Here is a 9,877-nt window from a genome sequence, read left to right as displayed (position 1 = left end):
TAATGCTCCGTGACACTCAGGGCAGGGGGGAACGCAGGTGCCTGAACGTGTGATGTTGGCAACATTGCAACAGAGCAGAGTTGACCTGCTCTCCTGGGCAGCCAGAAGGCACTGGACCTATCTGGATGAGACTTTGCCCTTTGCTTGAAGCATCTCAAAGCTCTTCATGCGTTACCTGGTCCAATATTGCTATGCTCCTCTTGGCATTTCATTTCAGTGGGGCTCCTGGAGAAGGAGCCCCAATGTTTTGAGAGCACCCGGTGTCCAGCTGCAAAAGGGGGCACCTTAGACCACCTATGGTTTCATTTGCATTGGGGACTCCCTTGGCTATAAGGTTGCTTCCTCCATAGCAGGCAGTAACAGGGGTTGGCATCACCCCTTGAAATGGGAGTAAGTGCACAGGGCAAAACACATTTGATAGCAGCTTTGCCAGTCTCCGCTAGAGGTACAGAGGCAGCCCTGGCTGTGACTAAGGTGAGTCTCATCCCAGGCAAGGCTGGAGTTGGGGAAGGACGTCCAAGAGCTCTCTGTCAGTGGGAGAAACTTGAAGCTGCCTCTCCCCAGACTGATGTTGGAAACCTCCAGACTGAGTCAGGGGTGTGCCGAGCGTCTTCAGAGGGGCAAGTGGGGAACAGGACGGCAGTAGTGAACAGCTGTCTGCATCTGGTGAGATGTCAAGTGTTGCCGTACCAGTGCTGGAGGTTGGCAGCTCCGTGCAGCGGGGGTAAAGAGTTTGCCTCCCTGAGGAGGCATCACGCAGGGGTGGAGACAGCTGCATGCGCTGCCGCGGAGTTCTGGTTTGTACAAACAACCCCTGATTTTACCTGCTTTGGTCACCTGCCGGCCCGTGGGCGATGGGTATAACCTGCTTAAATCCAATCTTGGTTGCCTTACAAAATAGCTTCCCTTGTATGAACAGCTTCTGGTAAGAGTGCCCCATGTGCTGCTTTTGCCTGTTTTTTTGGACATGGCTGGCTGGCATTAGGAAGCTGCTGTGGGACCAAGGAAGTTCTGTATGCTGCTGAAATTCAGAGCTCTGGCCTGAGTAGACAGCAGATAAAGGAGGCTGAGGACAGTGCTGGGACCTGGGAAGGCCCGTTTTGAACCCTGACAGCAAGGGGCATCAAATTCACTAGTTGCAAACCTGCTCCCAGGGGTGCTACTGCTCTGGTGCAGAGCTCTAACTGATTGCTGAATAACTGCCAGGCCACATCAAGGGGCCCAGGATCCTCAAGGCTTGTGTATGCTGGCTCCTATTTCCTTTGAAGCCAGTGGTTAGGTGCTAAGATGTTGCTGAAAATCTTCAGCTTTGGTGCTTTTGCTCCACCAAGATATTGAAGCTACTGGGAGAGTGGAGGACATGATTCAGAGCTTGCAGGTACTGGTGATGCTTGGGGAGCCAGAGGGCACTTGGCAGGGGTTGCGTGGCCAGCACTGTCCCCTGCAGGGTTCTTTGTTCTGGCACCACTGGAGATGGGATGCTGGCTGAGATGGGGGCTCTGTCCACTCCCTTCCCTCTGCCTGCAGCCATCACAACAGGTGCGCACGCAGGCACTTCTGGCAGCTCCTACTGCCTGCTCTGGGGCATTTGTGGCTCCAGGACACCCAGCGCATCCTGAGAACGTGCCCTGATTGCTGCGGGGACCAGAGCAGGTAGCCAAAGAGGGAACCACATCTATGTGCACCTTCTGCTGGCTGTCAAGTGATGGCAGAAGGCAAGCTGCTCAGTGGGGTGGGGAGTTACTTGGCTGGCAGAAGGCGGTGCCATGGATGCCCAAGCTGGAGTCTGTGGGGCAGGGAGCTTGCAGGACAGTCTGGGCTGGCAGGGGCCTGGGGTCTGACCTAGCGAGGTCTGTACTCCTGCGTGTGCTCTTCCAGAAGCCTCCTTTCTAGGGATCCCGGCAGCTCTGACCTTCTAAATAGGCATTAGCCTGAAATAACCCAGTGATAAGCCCTGCCAGTGTGTGTGGGGAGGAAGTGGCCTAGTGTTAGCAAACACACAGTGCGGAGCAATTAAGATTACAAGTGGGGAGCCAGCAGTTTCCAGGGCAAACAGAAGCAGCTCATTTCTGCAGTGAGCCGGTTTGGGAGGTGACAGGAGGTTGTGCACCCAAAAATACCAGGCCACTCCTCCTTGTTGTGCTGCTCCCAGCCAGGGAGGGGTTTCTTTGCTTCCCTGCCTCCTTTCCCCCAAAAGGACAGGGTGTAGAGGGGGCTCTGGTGCCCCTCACAGTGGAGGGGATTCTTGATGGACACTGCTGGGCCTGAATTACACCGCCTGTGCCCCCTTCTCGGAGCCGAAGAACGAAGGTCCTGTCTCTAGAACAGCCCAGCCAGCCCTGGGGCTCTTTGTTGCTGCTAGCAAGGGGACCCCTCAGCACCCATCCGGTGGGGGGACCCTCTTGCCCAGAGGGAGCTGGATTGAGGCCCACCACCCTCCTTTCATACAAGGGAGCCCTTTTTTTGGGGCCTACCCAGGGACCTGCTGTGGCGACTGTGGAGAAACCTGAAGACTAAGAAATGCCTTTGGCTTCTGGTGACCAATTGCTTGTGGCTGATAATGTATGTGGTTTGTGTGATGACATCAGGGCCCCTCCATGAGGTTTATTATATCCGTTTACTACATAGCTCCTTATCTGTTATTCTTGTGATAGAGCCAGAGATTAGCAGCAGGCAGACAGGCCCAGAGAGATTCCTCCAGCCTGATTCATCAGCAGGTACTTTTCTAACCCTGCCCTCTGGCCTCCTCTCCCAGCTTGGAAGGTGAAGGAGTGACACAGGCAGCTGAACCTTAGCCACTCAGAGGACTAAGGATAAAGAAAAGTATTAAACACGGCTGCCCTTGATTTCTGTTTTCATTGCGTCTCCGGTGTTGCAACCTGTCCTTTCTCCAATTGTCCCATTTTGCGTACGCAACCCGAGCTGCTTTGAATAACAGTTGTGACCACACTGGAGTTGCGAAAGGCAGAGCTTTCTCGTTCAGAGAGATTTGTAGCCCAAAGAGCCGGTTAGGTTGCATCTGGAGCGACAGAACCTGATTGTGGGCAGGAAATTGGAGAGGCCCAGACAGGGCAGCATGTAGGTGAACCTGCCTTGAAAATGCACGTGTAATCTTGGAGGAGTTTCTCCTCTTAGCCGTGCCTCAGCTTCCCCACGTGTAAAATGGCTGCAGCTCGTTGCTCCTCTTGTGACGCTGATGGCTTCAAGAAAGGGACCTGATCAGCTTGGCAGCCTCCTTGGTTTCTGAACAGCATTTCCAGCCCTGCCCCCCCAGTTGAACTTCGTGTCTTCTGCACATTTGTCTTCCCTATGTTGCTGCTTGAGATTCAAACAAGCAGGAGAAAACATGGCCAGCAGGGTTGTTGTTCTCTAACCTCTTTTACTTGCCCAGATCTCTGGTGTTACTGATAATATTGGAACAAGGAAAACCCTTTCAGATCCATGCTTGATCTGCAGTGTGATGGCATTCCTGATGAACCGCGCCTGGGATGCACTGAGAAATGGGCCCAGCCTAGCCACTTCCAGTGCAATCGTATTTGCTCGAAAGCACGAGGCCAGCTACTGGCCCTGTATGGCTGGATTGCTGTGCTCTTGGGTTTGCTGGTGGTTGAGCTGGGGTTGGGCCGTCTGACATTTGTCTTGGTTCAAGGCGGTGAATGAACTTCTATGATGGTGATGGTGGTGTGTCACTTCATAGCAGCTTCCTCTTCTACAACCTGGGTGAGTAACAGTCCCTGCTGTTTCCCTGCACGGAAAAAAAGGTTGCTTCCTGCAGAGGCCTGTCAGCGTGCTCCTTCTGTGGTGCAAGGATTCTGGGTCTCATCTAGGTTTCCATCGATTCTGGAGATCACGTGCAAACTTTGAGATTTGCATAACACAACCTTAGAGTACAGTGAATGGAAGCAGGCAAGTAACTGGTGTGTGTGTGTGGGGGTGCGCAGTTGCTGTGACCTTGCCATGTGTGTGTAGGGGGTGGAAGGGAGGGAGTATGAAGTTAATGTGACTATATGCTGTAGGGTGTGGGAGGCTCAGATGATGTGGGTAACGCATGATGCAGACTTAGCCTGGATCATGTGGCATATCGGTGACAGACACAAACAGCTAAAATTCCCCCAGGGCATCATTTAAAGGAAGAAAATAGCTTTATGGCAGCCATAACTTGGCTTGTGATGAGCACTGGGCTTGGACTGTTGAAGCAAATGAGTGATGCTGAAGCAGCAGTGAGAGTCTGGAGAACAGAGGATGGAGGTGTGACCTGGAGCAGTGTTTAGAGCAAGTGAAACCAAGTCCTTGGGGTGCTGGACTTGAAGGCCCGATGGCTGATCCTAGGAGACTGTCCTTGTAAGAAGCCAGCGGTGTCACTGGCAAAACTGCGTGTGGTGGGTGGCAGCTGGGACATGCTCAGGTCTGGACCAGCAGCAGCCGACATGGGCAGTGAGGTGTGTTGGTGGGAGATGTGCAGTAAAAGTGTCCGTGACCCACTGAGGCCGGAGCTCCCAGGGAACCAGCTGACTTGCTACGTGAGGACCCAGCCCAGCTGTAGCAGAAAGCATTGCCAGCACCTCCCTCTGCTTTACCCGGTTTGGCCCATTTCCTTTTCATGGGCCCTGAAATTCAGTCAGCCTTTTTTTAGCAATCAAGGAAACTTTTGAAAACCAGTTGAGTTAGTTCCATACATGGCCCTTCTCCAAGGAAGGAGGCAATCTGTGCCTGGGACCTCTGCCCAGTCCCTGAAGCTGGACTAGTTCCAGTTGGGGTGGCACAAATCGGAAATGAGCCCAGATCACCAGGATCAGGCTGGTGACAAGAGGGTCTGATTCCTGGTAGCCGGGGAAAGTCTCGGGTCCAGACTTGGGGGTGTCCCGTGTCTCGGCGAGGCTGCAGAGCATTGGCTGGTTCCCAAGCAGTTCCCATGAGTCCCTCTGCTACAGGCAAACAGGCCTCTGGGGTTAATTAAATGGCGATGGCATCATTGTAAACCCTGGAAATGGAGCATGATCTCTATGAAAGTACACAGAGAGTGTTTGCCTCGCGCAGTAGGGAAGGGGGGTGATCTCGACTCCTGCGGCATTTGTGGAAGGGACTGTTCCCTCCAGCAGGCAGCGCTGATTGGAGCGCCGTTTGGATCGTGGCCCTTGCCTCAGCCTCTTGTTCGACTTGGGCACGGTTGCTATCCCGGGCCAATGACCCAGAGCAGCAGCAGAGCCTGTCCCTGCTCTTGTGATGTCTGTGGGGTTTACCAGTGCAGCAGGCTCCGAACCAAGGTTGCGTGGATCTGAGGCAGGAGGTGTTACCACTTGAGTTCGGACCCAAGATCCCTTGCTGGGAAAACGCTGTTGGAGCTGCAGATCTGCAGAGTGAACCCGTGGTAGACCCTCTACCCCCGCAGTGGGTTGTATCATGACTTCCCCTCTGCAGCAGATCCTTAAAGAGAAGCAGAGAGTCTCGAGGCCAGTGCAGCATGTGCTGTCTGAGCAGCACTCATCCTCCGGGACCACCAAGAAGCCTGGAAGCATCTTGCTGCACCTCTGAGGAAGCCACCACATCTCATGGAAAGACTGGCACCTGTGCAGAGCCCGGCTACATCTCCTGAAGGGCCTACTTCCAGATATCCAGAGCTTTAAGCTGGCAGCTGATGGAGATTGCCTGTGTTTGCAGCTCTAAATCATGAGACCATAATAAGGACATAAGAACCCCCATTTCCTGGGTCAGACCACAGGAGGACCTTGCCCAGGCTCCTGTGTCACACAGGGGCAGAGAGCAGCTGCTGAAAGGGAGGGTGAACTGGATCAGAGTTTTTTCCGCCAGTCCTCTCTCACTTGCAGCCTCCAGCATTTAAGGTCTAGGAGGTTCTGATTCGGAGGCTGCATCCCTAACTCCCGTGCTCCATAGCTACTGATGCCCCCTTCCTCCAAGAATTGGTCCAGACATCCCCACCTGGTAGCTCTTATCTCTTTGTGATTCACAAGATAAAGCTATGTTGAGGGGGGAGGTGGAAAAGAGCCATAATCTATTTGCAGTGTTAGGGTGCGGGGGGCAGTCTCTGTGGCTATAGCTACACAGCAAAAGGTAGGTGTGGCTCTACCATGGGGAGCCATGTCCATGTTGATTTTTCTCTGTTGTGGGTGACAATAGTGGGACAAGCTCCACTGAGCATCGGAACCCAGTGTATGTACCCAAAGTCCCTGGAGAGTTCGCAGCCTGCCTGCTAGCATGCGCTAAAGCCCCTGCCTTCAGCACCGTCTATCCCTTTGCCAGCTAGATTAAAGGTAGCCCAGGTGCGTAGACGTAACCTCTGCTTCCAAGTGTGTGTGTCTTGGGCTGGGTGGTTCTGTTTGCTCAGCTCTTGGGCATCTATCGGGCAGTTCCTGCAAAGAGACTGAGTGATGGTGTAGGCAAATGAGGGGATTTATGTCTGTGACAGCCTGTAATAATATGTGTGCTGCTCATGAGTGGGTAGCCGGCATGCCTCACACCAGCTCCTGGCACTCGGAGCCACCCTGCTCCATTTACCTTGGCTTTGCAATAATGAAATAAGGAACAGTCAGGCTAGCAGCAGTGTACCCAGCTGGTTGCTGTGTGTGTTTATGTCTTGTGGTAGATTTTTCCTTGATGCCCTATCTGAAGTTTCCACATTTGAGACACGCCTGTTTTTATTCGTACACTACAATAAAGTTCCCTGTGCTGGAAGGGGGCAGCAGGGGCAGCTTTCAGCTCTGCTCCAAAGCACCGCGGCTGAATTGCTCCCTACAGCGTCTCCCACTGCCAGTGGAAGGAACTGGAGTGCGGCAAGCACCTTCCAGTTGCAGGGTTGTGATGTCCATGAGCAAGGCTCAAACTGGGGGCCTCCAACACCCTGGAACAGCCCAGGATGACTTGCCTTCTGCACCTACACCTACACAAGGCCAGGGGCCCTCGGGAAAGTACAAGTCATTTGGCTGCATCGTCTGGTTGGTTGGACAGAGCTGCGTGCGTCTGGAGCCAGAAGTCCTCAGTGGGGTGGAGTCGGAGCAGGTGGATCCAAAGTTCGGTGCCATCCGTGGGGAAATCTGCACTGACTTTAAGGGGCTTTGGGTCAGACCTGTGGGGGCTTTGTATCTGAGAAGTAGGTTGAGGTAGAAACAGCTGGAGTGAGAGACAGATCTCGATGTCACATAGGAGAACCAGGTCGGTGTGATGTGTTGTCCTCGCAGCTGCTCATGCCCGGGGCAGATGCAGTGACTCCTGTAGAGAGCAGGCAGCCTAGCTGTGATTGGGATGCTTGTGGGGGGGGAAGTCCTTTCCTCTGTAAGTAACACTGCCTGGGTGTGGCAGGTTTCCTTTCCCAGTGCCCCAGTTCTCTTTGTGTTCACACCCATGTAACTCCCTGAGATTTGGCAGATGGCAGGCACCTGCTGCGTGCTGAGCTGGGCTATGCGTTGTGCGCCTTCCTCAAACCAGACAGTAGTCGCACACTGAGCACGGGAGAGTTGCAGCTTACCACGCTTTTTGCACCAGCTCCAGGCTGGAATTAACCCTCAGAAAAGGCAAGAGGGGTTTGGCTTGTATATGGGTAGAATTGCTCCATCAGGAAATGAAACCTATTTACAGGTTCACAGAAGTTTTGCAGAAGTGATGCAAGTCTTCTCCAGGTCTGTAACGGGGCTGTGCAGGGGGCTAGAGGATGCTGGCAGTGTGCAAGGAGGAGTTGTCAGCCCTGGATCCTGCAGCCTTCCAGCTCCAGCGTGTGGGACCACTAGTCCCCCATGAGCATTGCGCACATGGGTACCCACCCTCCCACCCAGCATTGTGGGTCCCTCCCGCAGCACCTGCCACGTGTTTCAGGCCTGACTGTAATTACCTGCGTGCTTGTCAAAACAAGAATAAAGAGCTTGCTGGCCTATGGTGGCCAAGGCTGTAATCTTGGGGAAATGTTCCCCCCGTGATAAGATAACATTGATGCATTTCAAAGGGGAGGCTGAACCCCTTTTGTTGGCGATAGTGTGGGAATGTGCGTGGGGCCCTTGTGCCAGCGCGGCACTGCTGGCTTAGGAAACTTTCGTGCGCAGGCCTCCTTTCTTCCTTGCTAGCAAAACAGCTTTTTGATTGTGCCCTTATCAGTGTTGTGGGTTTGAAAACCTATGGGCATTGGCACGGCCTCATGTTGAAAGGGGTGGACCTTTTGCCTCCGGAGGCCTGGGTCACCCACAGTTGGAGCTACTTGTGGAGCAACACCATTGTTTTGTGTGGTCCAAGCTGCTTAAGTGGCTCTTTTAACATGTTAGAAAAATCAGCAAAGAGCTGGCATGGTTTCTTCTCTGATAAGGCCCTGGCTGCCTACCCAGCAAGCAAAGTGGTGATTGGAGCCTGGGCTAGCTGAAGCTGGCTACTGTGGCCAACCACAGTAGTAAAGACGTGTGGCATGAAGGCATACCTGAGGTCCCTGTCGTGTGCTCAAGTCTGGGCTACTGTGCCTAGTCATGGGTATCAGGATAATAAGGCTCAGCTTGCACAGGGATGCTAGCGTGTGCTACAATCAACTCCAAGTGTCCAAAGAGGCACTTGGTTGGGTTTTTTTTTGCTGATCTGCTTCGTTTGGGGGTGTGAGGTCACCTGCACATCTGCTGTGGACAGCCTGAGCAGTCTGCTCTGAGGGACACAGCGAGGCAGATGCTCCAGGGCGTTACACATGTGAAGCAGGCAAAGACGCAGTTGTTCTGAGACGAGGCGACGGGAAGTGAGAAGGCAAGAAAAAGCAGAGGAAATGTAGGAAGAATCAAGGAAAATTCAGGGTTTAAAAGCGGGGGGGGGGCAGGCGGGTGCAGGAATTGCTATCAGCAAGGAGAAGACCATTTAAAGAGGGCCCTGGGCTCCTTAGTGTGGGGTCTTCATAGGCACACATTCAGCACCACTAGGTGTGTTTATGTGGCCCCATTTCTGGGATTTGGGGTGCCCAGACTAGCCGTGAGTGCTGGGCAGTGCTTCTTGGCAGTGGAGTGCATGGGCAGGCAGGCCTTCGGAGCTGCTTCTGGCATGGAGGCAGCGTGGACGTGCTGAGCCTGTGTAGCTGGGTCTGCAGTGGTCTGTGCATCTCCCTGAGGACCTGCTGCTTGGCACATTGGTGCTGGTGTAGGTTTCTGGACACATTCGTTTCCATTGGTGTTGCTCTGGGTGTACCCACACAGGTACCTGTGTCAGGGCATACATAAAGACTCGCATTTCCTTGTATGTGGACCTTTGTATTCATACATGTGGGTCAGGTCTTATAAGGGTTTGGGCCCATGTATCATTGTTGCCTCATGCACCCATCTGTAGTTCACGTGGATGTGCTTATGCAGTCTGGACTTTTCCTTGTGCTTATGAATTTATCTTTATGCACCTGAGTGTGTAAGGGACAGCCTTTCTCTGGGCAGATGTTGGAGCATGTATACCTCTGCGGATGCTGATATTTGCCCTGCTGGCATGGATCTGCCCGCAGGGCTGTAACACCATAGGATTTGGCTGTATTTGAGTCTTCCTCCATGGCCCAGGCATGTTCACAGATGAACCTGCCTTTACATGCGGTTGCACTTGCAACGGTCATGTGTGATCATTCACATATATACAGCCTTTGTGTCTGGGTGCCGTCGACATCTGTGCGCGTACATATAGCATACTGTAGCTTGGTGTGTGCACCTCATGGTTGTGAACAAACACCCCTGAGTGTATTGGTGTGTCCACAGCAATGCCAAATGTTCGGTCATACTTGAAACTGCCAGTCAGCTGAATGATGATGTTAGCATCAGTCTGAAGAAGTGAAGCTGTGGGAAGCAGCAGAAGGCAAAGTCCTGTACCCGCAACCTTGAGGATGGGAGATGCAGCAGGTAGCTGCAATAGGCTGGCCAACACTGGGCCAGGC

Source organism: Crocodylus siamensis, chromosome 13 (assembly GCF_052110815.1).
Source record: "Crocodylus siamensis isolate JL-2025a chromosome 13, ASM5211081v1, whole genome shotgun sequence".
Lineage (NCBI taxonomy): Eukaryota > Metazoa > Chordata > Crocodylia > Crocodylidae > Crocodylus > Crocodylus siamensis.
Note: the sequence above shows the minus strand (reverse complement) of the source record.